Here is a 16950-nt window from a genome sequence, read left to right as displayed (position 1 = left end):
CATTAAAAACTGTAAATACTTTTCTTTCTCAACATTATTCAAACCTGTCAGTCTGAACAATCAGTCAAATCCAATTCATCACAGAGCATGTGGTAATCCTTTTGGAATGCAGAAAATTACTTCCAGATGTGGATCCCAGGAATATTTAAAAACTGTTTGCCCCCTCTTCTAAAAAAGACAATAAATTACCCGAATATATCAAAGTCGGGCTTTTCTTATTTTTATGAAAATCGCTCACAACCAGATGAGCATCTGCAAAGTTGCCTGCTGAACTGAAGTGAACTGATGTTTATGTTGGAGAGAGCTAGCACTCAGCAATCTGACCTTAATAGAAAATACTGTCAACATTCCAGTTAGCGGGCTGGATTCATGCTCTGTCACTTCTTCAGGAAAAAGTAAGCATAGTCTTATCAGATATGGGAATGAGAGAGAAATACTAAAGCTGGAATTCTGACAGACTTAAAATGCAAGATCTGGCCTACAGTACATTTTGAACAAAAGCCTCATGTCCCAGTTTTACAGCAGATCTCAAAGGCATTAGGAGTTACAGCAACAGCCAGCTAGCTGGCTTGTAGATTTTTGGAAGAGGGCTCAAACATGTATCATGACTCAAATAACCTAGTCAAAGGCAGGCTCCAATGCATTTTGGTATTAGAAAAATACTAAAATGATCTGAAACTGATTCCAAAAGTACAGTTTAAAATATGCCGTTTACTCCTGAACTGGTCAAGACCAGAACCCAAAAAACTACCAGAATAAATTGGTTTCAGTTTCAATATTTGCAGATGTCCAGCAACAGTATAGCTACAAACCTGTTTAGGTTAATAATTCTGTGCGCCGAATGCACTGCACAAAGATGTGCATGACACCAGTATTGTTATGTGTAGTGTGTTGGGCTAATCCCCAAATGTATAATTGGCCTGAATTATGAAATCTAATTCAAGTGCAATGAAACAAAAGTAGAGGTGCTTGGATTCTGGGAAATAGAAGCCCGTATAACCAGGTGATAAAAGTTCCAACACGCATTCATTAGTTGTTGAACAATTAGTGACTATCCTCATTGAGTTAAGGATGGTAAGTGGGTTGAGTTGACTCCAAGATTATGCAACTGGTGATGGGAGATGGGAAGTAGTTATCCTTCTGTGACAGCCACAGCAATCCAGGCAACTCCACAGTATTCCAGGGAAATATCAATCATTTACTCACTGGTGGGACCTGGAACGGGAGATCTGTCAACGTGGTGTGGGATTCTTCTGACTCAGTTCTTGATAATCCAGCAAGCCCGGGCCCCAACATATAGGATGGGTCTGGATGATATATTCTGGTAACCTGTGCATTTTTCTCTGATAAAACTCTGTCAGTGTCCTTTAAAGAAGCAATTCGCACTTTATATCAGGCAAATGCAAAGTGTACTTAGTTTGGTTTGGAGATTCTGAACAATGGTGATGGATTTGCACACGTAACAAACACCTGGTTGTGTATTGTCATTAGCCACTCACTCAGTGAATGCTAGTTTTAAAATTCACATATGTTTGCCAATATCCTCTTGAGAAACATGATTTCTACACATTTCAAAAGACAATTTTTCCAAAGCTTAACTTATGAAAATATATATAACTAATAAGTATTTTTCAATTAGGAAAATCTTAAAGATTGTGCGTGTGCACATGCTTGCTTTCTGCCACACAGAGGAGACAGATTTAAGGTGATTTGCAAACGAGCCAGAGGTGACATGAGGAAACATTTTTTTCCTCAGTGAATTGTAGTCTTGGAATGCAATGCCTGAAATGGCGTTGGAGCAGATTCAGTAGTAACATTCAAAAGAGAATTGGATAAATAAGAGAAAACATTTACAGGGCTATGTGGAAAGAACAGGGGACTGGGATCAATTGGTTGTTTCTACCAGAGAGTTGACACAGACACAAAAGGCTAAATGGCACCCCCCCCCCCGCTCTTTGCAGTATGATTCTATGACTTGATTTGCATACATTTTGCCCATTGCTTTTCCCTTATAATTTCTTGCCTCTTTTTTCTCCACTCTGTTAATGATGTCGCTATCTCCTGGTGGGTTTCACAGGTGACAGCCATTCTGTAATAGCTTGCCAGTGGACCACTCATCATTTGTGAACCTAGAGAATGAACTATTAATCAGACTATTTGATCACAAAGCCAAGCCTGATCCTGGTCTTACCTTATATCCACGCGTGCACTTTTTGGCAGAGTCCACGGGACAATGATTGGGCAGATAGCCTGACTAAATTTCCTCTCTTTATGCTGAGAGTTCCAGTGCTTACCAAACTTTTTCCTGAAGAGACCTCATTTAATGCCTGTGTGTGGCCCCGGGGTCAAAATTTTTTATGAGGGAGGTTGGTGGTTGACCAGGGGCAGGTGGAATGTGGAATGTTGTGAGGTTGGGAGGGTGGTCTTAAAACTGTTGGGTTTGCCCTGAAATTAGTGAAGAAACACCTTTTTACAGGCTGTGGTCGCAGCAGCAATCGCACCTCAGAGATGGACTGTTATGCCACGCCCACTGACAGAAAAAGGCACAAAGATTTAAAGAGGCCTCGCAGCTGGCAAAACTAAGCCCAAAATCCACGGCCGCCATTGTAGTGTGCTAATTATCACTCCAGATGAGAACTGTCCAATCTTATCTTGCAGTGCATAGAAGAGAGCACTAAGCATAGGGAAATCCACCACCTTAGAAAAGACAAATTCATGCACATGAACAATGTGGAAGTGCTGAAAAACTGTTTCGCTAAATAAAAATGTGGGTTGAAGTAGTGGTTTGTGCATTATTTAGATTGGGACCCCATCTGAAAAGATTAATCAAAAAAATGGTTTCCACCAAAATAATTCTGGGCAGAAAACACCTGGGTATTGAAAGGTTGCCCCTCATTTTTGCTGGGTAATTCGGTGCGGCAACAGTCTAAGAAGGAAACAACTGCAAAACAAGTGTACTACAATTCTAACTAGTATGTTATCTATAATCAAACACTCTCAACAACATAAAACATATATTCAATACAACCCACAGACCCTGCTTGTAACAACACCAAAGGGGATTACAGCTGCTTTTAAATTGGGCTTCAAGAGTTGCCACTGACTTCCAACAGGAAAGTATTGTGAATCCAGCAGCAACCCCCATATACTTTAGCCAACTTTGCTCAGCCCAATTGCCAAAAAGACCTGTGTTCCCTGTGTAGAATCTTTTGAAATCCCAAACTCTTATTGTAATTTATTTGTATTTCACATGTACTACGCTGGAAATACATTGGAGTTGGCACCAGATACGTGAAACTGCGACATCAACCACCAGCGCAGTCACTCCCTCAAGAAATAGATTAAAAGGGTCCATTTGTAAACTGTCTCAGTCACAGCAATCTCATAGACCTTCTATTAAGCATATATCATTACTCAATAAAATAAACTAGCAAATAAGTGAGATCTCATCTTTTCGTTCATCAAACTTTTCACTCACCCCTACCCCCACAATAAATGATACTTCTTATTGAGGAAATTGAACACATACATTGATCACATAGGAATTAAACAACCAGAAGCAGGAGATTAGATTGTTATTAGCGCCACAGCACTACAACTCTTCTCTCTCTCTCCCTCCCTCTCTCTAGCCCCTTTATATTCTTTCCTTTGTTTTTGGCACAGCGGCTGGAAAAATATCAGCAAACTCAGCCTACTGACAAACTGGGGCCAAGAACCAGGCTTCAGACAGAGCTCCGATTCCCACAGGCGAACAGACTGATCAAAAACAGAACACAGTCTAGGCACTACAAGACCTGAAACAGGGCCAATCAGTAAACATGCAGCCTAGAAAACACGTTATCTGCACCTAATTTCTCAGTAACTTTCTTCCCCCTTTCTTTAAGTAGCCGAAATGTTCACAAGAATAAACCGTATAAGTACTTCCACTGTCAAAATGTGTCCAACTGCACATTCAATTGTGAAGTTTGCACCAACCTTGTGTCTGGAATCCTAGTAAGAGGCACGCACTGGTGTCAAATCCATTTGAACAGAGAGCAGAATGTTGAAAAGGAGGGGAGGCAGGTTAACTATGTAAACTTTGGAAACAGGAAAAACAAAGCTGTAATACGAGAACGCTGCCGATGTCATCAGCCCAGCAAGCTAGTTGAAACCCTGTGACTGCAGACTCCCGAGCACATCACTCACTGCACCCACCTGTCGAGCCGTGCATTGGATTTGCAAGCTTCTGTGATTTCCTGTCTGTCCGCCTAGCAGCACAGTCTGTGCACTGGCAGAAGGATTACAGGGAATGACACAGGCAGTTACAGTACAACAGTAACCTTGTGAAACATAAGAGTTACTGCTCAGCATTTTTGAAAAAAAGTTCAGCTCTCCCCAATCACTTTGGAAATTTAACCAGTGAATAGTTGAACTGTACAGACTATAAAGATCCCAAGTACAGTTCTGGGTCTGTATCAAGATGGCAGATTTCAGCAAAGGCAGTGGCCACCAATGGTGCTATCAATGGGCTCCGTGTGTTTGAGTTAGCAAAGGGAAATTCAGTCCGGGTTCCTGCCCTTGGTCGCTGCCTAGCAGTTCTTGCTGGATGTACATTTGTGGGCATTGAGGTGAGGGCAGGCCAAGTTTAGCGCTGATGCCCCCACCACCTCCCAACCGTAAAAGTGGAACAACTTAATGACACCAACTCTCAAACCACATACAGAATGGCAGTGAGTACTGGAGGGTGACTGGCATCTTTGGGACTCCATCTCAAAACAAGGTGTCAATGAGGTCTGGAGAGGAGAGCAAGGGATTGTGGCAAAAGATAATAAATGTTCAGCTAAACAGCTTTTCAATTTGGCTCACACAAGATTCTAGTTATAATTTCAAACTGCTACTCAACACTATACTTTGGCTAAGGGGGAAGGAGTTGTTGGGATCTTCAACTGGAACACAAATTAGGTGGGCACTGGGGCCACTGCTTCAAACATCTGTAGGTGATTGTTTCACAGGCATCATTGCTGTGTTCATTTCATGATCTCACGATCAGCCTTTGTTTCACTATCCAGTGAAAGCCACACTTTCAATGAATTATTCTTCACAATTAGCTGTGCTCATTCTAACAAGAAAATTCAGCACTCCTGTGCTCCAGCCTTGCCTTTGAGCACAGCTCAATGCAGGAAGTGCGAGGATCAGTGAATTTCACCTGGAGTGTTTCTGCTCCCAGGTTATGCCTCCATCTTTTCTATGATAAACAGGTCATTCATTTCTTCAGAATAGAAACCAACTACTCTAAGTCAAAGAAAACTAATCAGAGTTATTCCTGAACAAGGGGAGAGGATAGTGTAGTAAAAACAGGAAACAATGGAAATACTAGGCAGATAAAATTAGATGCAAGGTCATCAACCTGACATTTTAACTGTTTCTCTCTCTGCAGATGCTACTTGACCTGATGAGTATTTTCAGCATTTTCTCTTTTTATTTCAGATTTCCAGCAACAGCAGTATTTTGCTTTGAGGGAGTATAGTGTGTTGTGAGGTAAAAAGGGTTTCAGTTTCATGTAGATTTGTTATGAGTCCTGGTGCCTAGAGGTCTGGGTGGGCCTGTGGTTGAAAGATCAGTCTTTTGGGTTTGTTTATGTATATATACATTTTTAATGAGGTTTTACAGCCCCTGAGGTTAAAGAGATGGGTTAAAAAAAGGGTTAGAAGTTTAATGCTTTTGGAAAATAAAACAAAGTAGAAAAAACTGGGCTGTTGCGACAGTGGTCAAGTGACACAACAGGAGAGAGTTCAGTGTGTTAGAGAGTGAAGACAAGGATCTTCGGCTACTGGGAGACTGAGTTTAGGGAACTTGTGTTGCTCTCCAGTTGAAGCAATAGTGAGTTTAGGGTGCGGTTTTGGGTGTCTCGGGGAGAGATACAAGTTGGGTGAGAAGCATCATGTGAATGCTCAAGAATTCACTGGAAGAAAACCATTTGCACGTGTGCCAGTACCAAGCAAGGAGCCTCAGTGTCAAGCTGGTGGCAGCTCTTCATTGGTTTAAGCATCTGTAAAGATATTGCTGGGTATAGAAATATTGGGAAATTGAATCGTCTTGTGTTTGGATTGAGAATTTTCCAACCTCTTGTCTGGTACATTTTTTTTGTTTTAATAAACATTTTATTCTGTGTTAAAAGTTCAAAGGCAGACTCCTGTGAATTTGTTCAGTAGCTTTCCTCCACGGTTTCTAAAAAAGTTAGGATTGATCAAGCCAGGTTCCGCTCAGGGATCTGACTTTTCCAGTATTATCACCACCTGGGACCATAACGAGTGTAGTATCACTATAAAATCCCCCCTCCTCCACCTGGAATATTTATAAAGCTGTCCCAAAATTGAGTTAGTTCATTGAAACATAGAACCATGCAGCACAGAAAGAGGCCATTCAGCCCATCGTGCCTAACCCGGTTCTATGAAAGAGCTCCACTCTTCTACTCCTTGCCCTACACATTTCTCCCTTTCTGGTATATATCTAATTCCCTTTTTTAAGTTACCACCGAATCGGCTTTCTCCATCCTTGTTCCAAGTAACCAGTCGCTACATTTAAAAAAAATCTAATTTCTCTCTTGGATTTTTCACCAATTATCTGAAATCCGTGTTCTTTGCCTATAGACCCCTCTTCCAGTGGAAGCAGTTTCCACATATTTACTCCGTCAAAGATTCTTACAATTAAATCAAAATCATATTTGAAATATAGTGTCAGTCAGTCTGGATTTACCTTGAAATAAATACAGATAGAGAAAAATAATGATTTGATCTGACCCGATTCCAATGTATTGGGTACATCATCACATCCCCTAAATCCTTTTGACACAGATCAACTGAATGATGTGAAAACTGATATGAATTTAAACCAGAACGCCTTCTACAGCTTTTAAAAAAATATATAGCCCCTTTCCATTACTTAATAAATAAAGGATTTAACAAAATAACATTTTTGAAATATTTTATTGCTGATTGCAAAGAAAAATATTTCAGAGAATTCCTACATCACACTATTTTTAGAGTGAAATAACAAACTGTAATCGTGCTTGATTTCTTCGTGAAGCATGTTCATGTGCCTCCAACTGATCTAAACATGCGCTGCTTAGCAGTCATAAACATGGCACTGCACTTGAGCATGACCTGTCCACGGATCCGATACTGAAAACTGAAAGCAGCTGCTATCACCTGCGCAACATTAATTATTCCACCACATGTTGCGCCTTGAAAGATTTACCACAACCAGCTCAGTTTCCATTCCAGGGCACTTTATTACCAATAGTATGGTACTCATCCAACACTATATGAAGAAAGAGGATAAACATACTTCTGATGGCATCTGGAACTTGGCCCTTCCTGGGCGTAACTGCATAGTAAGAGTTCCTGAGAAAACTAAGCTGCTTCTTGCTCACCCGCCAATAGTCCCTATAATGAATCCCAAGGTCAATGTAAGAGGGCCTCCATTCTCTGTTTCAATTTACTTATAATACAATGCAATGAAATCCATTCTTGACCTATGCATGAAATTTCAACATTTTGTTGGCATCATTCATCCAGCCTGCGAGTTGGTAATACACAGTTGACTGCAGGCAGGCACGCAAAAGTGCGACATTGCACCTTCATCCGTGCTGCACTTTTTCTTTCTTTGACATATTCACAATCAATAGTCTTTATCCATTTATGTGCATATATTTTTTTCAATGGATATATTGAAACACAGTGTGTACTGTTCACTATTTGGTGATGCCCTGCTGGAAGGCATGCATATACACATTAGATGAGTTCCAGATTAGGCATTGTAGTGATGCTTTCCATTGTAGAATAGCCAGCAGATAGGGCCTGGCCTCATACATTAAAGAATGGGCTACAGACCAAGGGTATTCAACCTTCCTACAGCCACACTCCAACAAGAATGATAATACTTAGGAGAAAGTACCAATTACACCCTCTTGAGGCTGCCAAACTCAAAAGCATATGGCACCAGAGAACTGGAATAATACAGACAGAAAATGGAATTCAGCTCACATTTCCCTGTGATCTCTACGGGCAGGGTTAATCAGTTTTGGAGTGTAGATGGGAACTTAAGCTTCAGAAACCAACAACTATTGTCAATGTTATCGTTTAGAAATGTTTAATACTAAATTTGGCACAATATCAACTAGGGCTATAGATCTTTAAAAAGAGAAAAAGCAAGGCACAGTTATGGAATATTTTCTTCAGATGTTTTTCCTTCACACGGACAGGAAAAAGTCTTGCAATATAATTTAGCCCAATAAATAAGTGATCTAGGAAAACTACTAATTGATCTGATACACAAATTGTATATTATTTCATTTTTTTAAATTCAAAATTATGACTGTTTCTTTTGGAAACATTGTGACTTTAAACATAGCTTCCAAAGCCCTTGTTGTTTTAATAATATGAAAATGAAGTTCCTAATCTGAACTAGTTGGAACCAAACACAATGTGGAACCATCAATTTGTCACTCAGAATTTAATGTATCTGAAACTGGTGATTCCAATCTAGACTGAGGTGTAAGTGTGAGAGGTCATTTGATTTAAGTCAGGAGGGAGAGCTGCCATGTAAATACAGCATCATAGCTTAAAATTAACAGTAGAAACCAGAACTGAAATCTGAGGTTGGTGAGAAGGGTTATCATTTAAATATCACAGCCATGGAGGAGTGCAGCAACACCTCTGCGCATTGTGTTGCGATGTTCAAGTGGCAACTTTTCTTTCCAGCTTCAATCCCACCCGTGGTTTTTAAGATTTAACAGTCATCAGTAAAGTTGAGAAAAATTTTCTTTGTTGTCCCATGAGGTCATTAAAATAGTCACAGAGCCAATACTAACCAAACACACAATCTCTCATTTGTCACCTGATGATGATTCACTAATGCAGTTTTATAGGCTACCACTATTATTCAAGGCTGCTGTAGAGTTTAAAAAGTCCACACTATAAACTATTCAAACTATGCCAGTGTGCTGTTTTCAAAGCTATCAGCCCAGAAGGAAGCTATTTGCCTGATCACACCTTCATGACATTCTCGAAGAAAGTTATGCACTTTGTACATTTTTCTATGCCGTTTCATTTTTTTCAAAAAATTATCTTGATCCCATTTTAAAAGCCATTTACCGCTATTTCTTGAATGGCCCTCCACACCCAAACAAGCTTCTGCATATAAAATTTCTAACCTTTCCCTTCCTAGCCTCTGATAATCTTAACTTTATATTCCCTTAATTGTGGAGGCGGTGGCATACTGGCTAATATTCCAGAGGGTAATGCTCCAGGGGCCCCGGTTCCAATCCCACCACAGCAGATGGTGAAATTTGAATTCAATAAAAAAAATCTGGAAAAGTCTGATGACGACCATGAAATCATTGCCGATTGTCGTAAAAACCCATCTGATTCACTAATGTCCTTTAGGGAAAGAAACCTGCCGTCTTTACCTGGTCTGGCCTACATGTGACTCCAGACTCACAGCAATGTGGTTGACTCTTAAATACCCTCTGAACAAGGGAAATTAGGGATGGGCAATAAATGCTGGCCTAGCCAGGCAATGCCCACATTCCATGAGCAAATTTAAAAAAATTGCTGCTTCACCAATTAGAAGAAATAAATTTTCTCTGATCATCAAAATTCCTCAATTTCTAATAACTTAAATAGATTTCCTCCTAACCTCAGTCCTGGTGAAAAGAGTGCTAATGTCTCTCATTTCCCGCATCATTTTAATAAAGCTCTTCTATATCGTGTATGACCCTACCATCTTTATAAAGTCAAGTACCCTTTTTCTCAGTGGTTCTGGTGGCTTTAGGCCGGTCCCCTTCTTCTTTCTGATTAATATCTTAGCCTCAACTAACATTCAGTGTTTGACAACTTTTTGTGAAAGATGTAAACCAATGCTTGGCAAAACCAAGCAGTGAAAGCCCAGTCCAAATGGGTGCATAGTCCTGAAATGGGTACCTCTGTTAACTCATGGACTGTCCCACTACCTCCACTCTCACCCCCATATTTCTTCAACTATTTCATGGCTTGTCACAGAATCTGTGATTCTGAGTCTTGTTATAAAGAATTAAATGAAACCTACAGCACAGATCCAGACCATTCAGCACAACTGGCTTATGCTGATTCTAGTTAGACTAAAGTTATACCATTTATAGCTTTATACCATTCTAATGATCTCTTTCCATCCTGCCTCTGTAATTATCCAACCCCTTCTCCCTCAGGTATGCATCAAGCCTCACCTTAAGTGCATCAATACTATCTGCTTCAACCAGTTCATGTGGCAGCAAATTCCACATTCTCACCACTCTCTTCAGACTTGATGTTGCCCTGCAATGTGAGGTCTTTCACCTAAGGTTTTCCAATACAAAATGGATCATTTTCACTTTCAGCAGGATTGGAAAACGGGCATTAGTCGGTCAACCAACCGTTTTATACTCAGGCCCAACTTCCATTCCATTGAAGTCAATCATAAAAAAAATCTTCAGCAGGTGTAAATTAAGCAGCCAATTCACTATCATCAGTTTTCTAACCATTGGTGGATGTCAAAATTGGTCCCAAAAAGTTCAGATCAGAATACCTTCCCAGCTGAGGAAGCATCTCAGTGGCCAGTAGCAATTAACAAAATGAAAAATGTACACATAGAATTCTCATTAAAAGAGAATACAGGTTCTCATTTTCTCTCCACAAAAACTCAATTTGAGTTCAATCCCCAGCTTACCCCTTGGCTCAATATTTCTAGATTTGTTTTAGAAATTAATAAAAAAAATAAAGAAACTTACCACAGAAAGCTTTACTGTATCCCCAAGAGTTCCAAAGCTAAATCAAACAGGGTACCTGTGAATATAAAATGTCAAACTGTGAGCAGCATGTTATTTTAAAAATATCAACTACTTTCCAAAAAAAGTATTGATGAATCCATCGCTGAGACATTTTCAATCACTAATGTAATGATGTGGGTCATTCCTCATTTATCCATGTCATTGCAGTTTTTTATGGAATTGTTCAGTTATATATTTGTAATCTGGGCAATCCTGATGATCCACTGACTCTATCCAGTGCTTACCTGAGCTACACAAACCAGAAGAACTCAGGCTCAATACCTGGCTTGCGCCAATTTTGAGAAAATTAGCGAAGGTAACCATAGGTCGCACTCTCACCTCTGAGTCAGATGGTTGTGGGCTCAAGTTCCACTCCTGAACTTGAGCACAAAAATTAAGGCTGACACTCCAATGCAATCTAAGGGAGTGGTGCACTGTTAGGGGTGACATCTACCAGCTGAAGTATTAAACCTAGGTCCCACATGCCCTGTCAGTTGGACATAAAAAATCCCATGGCACTATTTCAAAGGAGAGCAGGAGGGTTATCTCCAGTGTCCTGGCCAATATTTCTCTCAAACAATATCACAAAAACAGATTATTCAGTCAAAATGACATTGCTGTTTGTAGGAGCTTGCTATGCGCAAATTGGCTGCTGTGTTTCCTATATTAGCACAGTGACTACACTTCAAAAGTACATCCAATGGTTGTGAAAGGCACTATATAAATGGAAGTCTTTCATTTATAGGAATGCTACAATTGGCCTTCGCATCCCAAGCTTAAGGCAACGAAAATTAGCCAGGATTGTCATTCTGCGTCACTATTCGACAGCCTCTGTTAGAAAAGCATGTCCATCAATGTTGGGTGAGAGCAAGATCAGGCTTGGTTGAGATCTCTTATACCACTGAAAAGCTTCCTTACACAAGGATTCATCATATAAGGCTATTTGGGTGAAGTTGCGGAAAACAGCTGCAAACCATCCCCAGCACACAATTTTCAAGAGATAAGGAGAGAAAATAGTCAGGGAAAAGAAAATCCAATTACAATGGGTACATTAATAATTATCCTAGGAATGGTGGGACTATATAAGCTCTCATAGTGGAAGATCCCAAACCCGGCTGAGCTAGTAGAGGCAGCTGAGCATTGGAATAAGATGGTTCCCGATATAGTGTTTAATAGTCAAAGAAGAGTCCACCAGGTTACTTTGACAAATCACTTAGCCGGCTATTATATAGCAGCACCAGTAAAGGATCTGAAATTTATCATTAACAAAAAGGGGACTGCCTATTTATGCCTCGGTAATACAATTGCACCCTTCAAAATTACATATTTCAAAAGAGGGCTTTCATTCAATTTGGTGGATGTTTAATTATTTAAAGAAAGAAGGACCTTATATCTTCATAGCAACCTTCTTTCCTTTAAACTGCATCACAATCAAAGCCTCAGAAAAACATTTACATTCTCCCACTTTTCATTAAAGAATAATTTTGTGCTTAGACTTGACGTCAACACCCCCAGAGTGAATAGCTCGGTAACTCAGACTGCCAAGGATCACACATGAAGAGTAACCAATCACAAGAAAACAGAGTTTACAAAAAAAATGAACATACAATCTTTAGCAGTCCAGGCCACAATCCCAAGCTGACCTCACCACCCCTGTGGAACCCACCTCTAACCTCCTCTCATTTGGCATAAGGTTGGACCACTGGTACACCAAGACCCTGTGAGGATGGAGCATGGGTGTTCATGGCCTTGTAAGGGCAACTGGAGAGTCTCACCCTTACAATGCCATCCAGGAAATTGGGCACCACAGCTGGAATCTGGCACATCTAGTCCCCAGAAAAGTTTTTGGTCATTTCTGCACATTTTCATCAAAGATGTGGCAGAACGGTACTACAAATGCCAAGGAATTTTGGCTCAACTACAAATAATGTTATTAAAATACACATACCACAATCAATAACCCATTACTTCATGGTATTTTTAAACAACCTCTATCAGCTGCTCCTAGATAAACAATCAATAAATTTACAACAGTAAACATTAGCATACTTGTAAGTACATTCAATAATGCCACCCAACTCAAAGAGGGAATTATGTGCAGATGCGAGTGTTCACTAACAAGGCAAGCATTTATTGCTCATCCCCAATTGCCCTTGAAGTGATGGTGAGCTGCCTTCTTGAATGACTGAAACTGTGTATCCAGGTACTCCCACAGTACAATTAGGCAAGGAGTTTCAGGATTTTGCCTCTGCCAAAAATGCTCTCGGGCCAGTTATTAAGAAATGTAGAACGGATAGATGACTCATCCTCTAATTGACCTCTGTTCCCTGCGGCTAAATACCTGCCCTTTACTTGGCATTTAGCTGTTATGGGGAATTATCAGAGTGAGTTCCCATCAATGGAACAGAGTGCCACTCTTCCTTTTCAAATAGTTTTAAAAACTGAGCTTTCCCAACGTCAACTTGGTTCAAATGACAGCACTCTCACCCTGGAATCAGAAGCTGGGAAGGTTTAAGTACAACTCCAGGACTCAAGCACAAAATCTTGGCAGTGCAAAACTGAGGGAGTGTTGCACTGTCTTTGAGATATTGTATCAAGGACCTGGCTGCCTTTTCAGGTGGATAGAAAGATTTCATGACACTTTTTCAAAGAGCAGGGACTTTCCCTCATCTCCTGGGCAACATTCTCCCTTCAACCAACATCAAAAACAGATGAACTGATTGTTCATCTCATTGCTATTTATGGGACCTTGCTGCGAATAAACTGCTGCTGCATGCACCTCCAAAGCAAAGTGGTTGCATTTCAAAAATAATCCACTTGCTATGAACCACAGTAGGACATCATGAAGATGTGAAAGACACAGTTGAAAAAAAAACTTTGGTTTTTCTTTCATACAGTTTTCCCGAATTGTGTGGGATATAAATGCACTGCAGTATATAGATCAGAAATCCAAGCTTCAATGCCTAGTGCTGAGTTATGTGATCTCACGCAGGACAGCAACTGGGGTTTTCTTTGGGCAGGGAAGATAAAAACCACCGGGACTTATGCTCCCAAGGTTATCCAGTGGCTGTTGATAGAAATATGTAGATGTGGAGGTAGAGTTGGATCTGTACTGCAATGGTTCGGCTAGGGTGGAGTAGCATAACCACAGCTCACAGTCCAGACATGCACACTCAGTTTTGGCTCACAGATGAAGATCAGTTTCTTGGGTGAGGCACTGGAGGGAATTTGTGGAACTATATTCTGGTACGAATCAGGAGAGGGGGAAAAAAAGGAAAACTGCTAATTATCTTTAAAATAAATAAACAGGTGAACTGCTGATTTGCATGGCTGTCTGGTTCAACATATTATGCCAAGAGCTATTCCATCAAGATGAGTTTAATTAATCTTTATGCATCTTAGACAAAACTGTGTAACAAACCCTTCCAAGCCTTCAACTATTTTCTCAGGTGTGATTGAATTGACATTGAAATAAGTCCAGTTTGTTTTTCTTCATGTCTGAACGCAGCAAAATACTATAAAATCATTTCCTCATTTCAAACACGATTACTGCTGCATATTCAATGTTTTTATAATAAACTAAATTCTATTTTTATTAATTTATCTTACTTGAGCCTTCAGTAACCGATCCTACGTGAGCCAGCTTGCTTCTTTTTTCTGCCTGATTGATTGATGCTAAATAAAATCTTCCTCATTGTTTCCTCATTAAAAGGCTATGCACCTGATCACTTCACTCATCTCTGTAAATTTCTTTTTTGAGAAATGGATGCAAATAGCTTAGAATGTTTTGTCCACAGATTCTTTTTTCTTCATGTTAGGAAACAATTGATCTCTGATCAATGTCGGTCATTGTCTGCTATAGCCAAAGTCATGAACTAACTATGGAGAATTGCAGGACCTGAGCTCTGACAAATCCAATTTTTTCTCCTATCATTTTTCTTCTCTTTAATTTTTCTCCCTTCTAATCTCCTCTCTTGAAGGCACTAACTTGTTGGATAAAGTCCCAGGACACTGCCTGTCCTCCAAGTGGTTAATCCTCACATGACCTTAGGCAGTCAGTGTTGTTTCATTATTCAGTGGAAGGCATCATAACTTAGAGTGATCCTGTCAAATAAATGCAATCAGGAGAAGGAGACATACCTGATTTCCACCCATCCTGTTATCTAGCAAAGGAACTGTGATCATCCTAACTGCCTCGGGTTAGGGGTAAATCCTGGTATCTTCTGGAAATACATCAGCCAAAGCCTTTATTTACTTGGCTATCGGGAAAACATTGCTGTCCTTATTTGTGAGAAATATAACTTCACTATTCCTGAGCAGAGATATTAGTCTGCAAAGAGGTAGGTGTTAGATCGAAGTAAATTTGGTGACAGGAATGTGAACTGATGATAGATTTCCCTCTGGAGTTAACAGAGCATCATCAGTATAATTGTGCATTACTAGTGGCAACAGAAGCCCTTTCCCAACTACCATTCCCATCTGCTACCACCACTCCTCCCCCCAGTAGAGATTGCACACCATGTTATATAAGGAATTTTGAGTGCAGATTCAACAGGGAGCTTTGATCAAAAGAATCAGGTAGAAAAATGCAAACTTCCCTGTAATTTTTCTGCAACTTAGTGAATGAAAATAATGGCACTGTGACTGTAATCATGGGGCAGAATTTCAGCTCTGCACCGCTGGTTTCTTTTGGTATAATTCACCCAAAATTGACATAACCCATACAAAAGATCGTGGAATTTTAAACCCAAAATTGAGTTTCCTTGATCTTTTATGTTGGTCTAAAACACATGGTGTTAGAAATCAGACACATCCCAGGGTGAATTAATCATTATTGCAAGTTTCCATTAATTATGCACATTTGCGGAACCTCAAAGAGGCGCTAAAAATTAAGCTAGCAGTTTTAGGCACTTGGACACTAAGAGGAACATTTTAACATTTTTTGAATGCGTTTTTTAAAAATTGCTAGGAAACAAACTACTGTACCACAATCTAACGAGCAAATAGTCTGCATTTTAAAATTGGGTTACTGGTAAAATTGGATTGAGACTGATTAAAATTGTCCATTCCTTGGGATTAACCCATTTTTAGCTATATTAATCAAACTGAATCAAGTTACCACTCTTAAATATATCAAGGAATGTTCTTTAAAACAATTTTAAAAAAAGGAATTATGCATTGAAACCGATTGCACTGGTTTCATGGCAGATTTCATGAGGAGAATTTCTTTCTCTCAGATTCGTTAGTTTGTGGAATTCTCTTCCCAGAAAGCAGTGAAGGCTGGGTCATTGAACTTATTCAGGGCTGAGTTATATAGATTTTTGATCAACAAGGGAGTCAAGGGTTATGAGGGGGCAGACAGGAAACCTCAGTTGAGGTCACAATCAGATATCAAGTGCCAAAGCAGGCTCGAAGGGCCAAATGGCCCACTCCTGCTCCTAATTCTTATGTTCATGTTTGGCAACAGGCAAAGGAGTTTGAGCATAAAAAAAATTGTCTTTGTTAGCTCTGAAATGGAATACTAAACAGGGAGAAGGATAAAATCACTTAGCTCTGCATAACCATTAATAGATAATTCCAAATGTTACACATTACCAGTTTGAAACAAGTTGTGTCCTACAAATGATAGACTCCACCAGGGATTAATGCCTACTTGCAAACTAATCAGGTGGCCAGATTTTCGTTATCACGCTTACTAATGGATGCCATTTGCACCAGAGCTGGTTGATGGGAATCAGATGTTTTCTACTGAGCGAGTCGTTGCATTTCACAAATCTGCTCTGCTCTAGCATAGCAACATCAGTCAAAATATTGAATTGAACATCAGTAGCACATAGGCATTTTCCATATAACAAGCAACCTCCGCAAAATCTTTTTCATTAGCCTCAGCATGCTATGAAACTGCTGATATGGCATATCCAAAAAACAAGCACGTGCAGCAGCAACTTCCTTCCGAACAGCATTCTCATTTCACTGTTTCAGACAAATACAACGTTTAAATCCTCATACATCCCATGGCTTTGAAGTTAATTTCAGTTCAACAGTAATACAGGCAGGTCAGTGGATGTTGCAGCTGATAAACATACCAGCCCTGGAAATATCTGCTTTATCTTAGATAAAATACAGCT

General features: G+C 39.9%; 1 protein-coding gene across 12 annotated transcripts in view; it reads right to left on the bottom strand.

Annotated features, from left to right (window-relative positions):
• raraa (retinoic acid receptor, alpha a) overlaps positions 1 to 16950 on the bottom strand; it is a 534959-nt gene that overhangs the window by 282451 nt on the left and 235558 nt on the right. For 10 of the 12 annotated variants that reach the window (XM_078529303.1, XM_078529300.1, XM_078529314.1 and 7 more), the window contains one exon: positions 10784 to 10838. The gene's annotated coding sequence lies outside the window, so the exon portion shown is untranslated. Of the gene's footprint in view, positions 1 to 3975; positions 4161 to 4194; positions 4216 to 10783; positions 10839 to 16950 lie in introns of those variants that run through there. The other 2 variants (XM_078529312.1, XM_078529309.1) reach the window with 2 other exon arrangements.

Source organism: Cetorhinus maximus, chromosome 25 (genome assembly GCF_964194155.1).
Source record: "Cetorhinus maximus chromosome 25, sCetMax3.hap1.1, whole genome shotgun sequence".
Lineage (NCBI taxonomy): Eukaryota > Metazoa > Chordata > Chondrichthyes > Lamniformes > Cetorhinidae > Cetorhinus > Cetorhinus maximus.
This window is presented reverse-complemented; position numbering and strand designations above follow the sequence as displayed.